The sequence below is a fragment of the Gavialis gangeticus genome, unplaced genomic scaffold (genome assembly GCF_001723915.1).
Source record: "Gavialis gangeticus isolate Ggan-Ray unplaced genomic scaffold, GavGan_comp1, whole genome shotgun sequence".
In the NCBI taxonomy this organism is placed as follows: Eukaryota; Metazoa; Chordata; order Crocodylia; family Gavialidae; genus Gavialis; species Gavialis gangeticus.
The window spans coordinates 55,864,508-55,865,622 of NW_017729025.1; positions in this window are offsets into that span (position 1 = coordinate 55,864,508).

The following is a 1,115-nucleotide window of genomic DNA, read 5'->3' on the forward strand; positions in this document are numbered from 1 at the left end:
AAATGCATGGAAATCTGGATAGATATTGATCTGAGGAGACCTTGGGGCTGTGTACCTTCCAGAAGTTAGGTGGTGTGACAAAGGTCGGCCCGTTAATGAATGGAAAGGGAACAGGTTGCTTCTGTTTATCTAGTCTCATGAAATGAGAAGGGGAGGCCGTCAGTGAAAGTGAATAAGCTCACAAGTGATCAAATCAGAATCATTAATTCCTTGGATGAACTGAGCACTGTGGGCAAGAGCTTGGCAGGATTAAAAAGTGAAGTTTTATGTAGCCAATGAAGCTGTGACCAGCTAAATGAGATTCAAAACAAACACACCCTAGCAAAACAAACCCTCCTGCTTTAGGGCAGAAGAAGTCTTCAGTCTGACAAGAGATTAGGACAAAACCTCACTATGGCTTTTTTTTATACCTTCGTCTGAAGAAACCAGTGTCTAGTACTTGATACTAGACTAGATAGAGCCCTGCGACCTGTTCAGGATCTCAATGCCAGTATTCCTAGGTGAAGAGAAAAGCTGTACCTGGCTACCTTACACTTTAATTCAATCAGCTCTTATGGTGATCATGTTTGAGCTAATTGAATACTTTAATAAACAGCCAGTTACTTTAGGGAGTGCTGTTGATGTGCAGTGCTTACTCCACTGCTGGAGATTATTGTCTTTGGGATGAGAGATTAAATGCAGGTCCTGACTATTTATGGTCATCCAAGAGACTTGGCCTGTTTCCAGTGAGTCTAGGTGTGAACCATACTGTCTTGACCAAACTTGGGCAATGTCATTCTGTCCCCCCTGCAGTTTCTACTGGAGAAGGTATTTGCTTTTCATCCTCCCTAAACTGTTGTGCAGTGTTGCTGTGTGCCATGAAACAGCTGCTGCCTCCCAGCCCAGAAGAGGCAATATATCTGGGATGGGTGAGTGAGCCATGTATGTATGATTTACAGAGTAGTTTGCAGTCCTTAGATGTAGAGGGTATATGGCAGGGTAAGTGTTGTGCCTCACCCAGAAGTGGGGTCTTCTGGAAAGGGGCTGCTGCCACTAAGGTCTTCTGCCACTGAACCTCAGGACGTGCTGTATGGAAGTTTCATAGTTCCATAGTTTCTAGGGTCAGAAGGGACCTG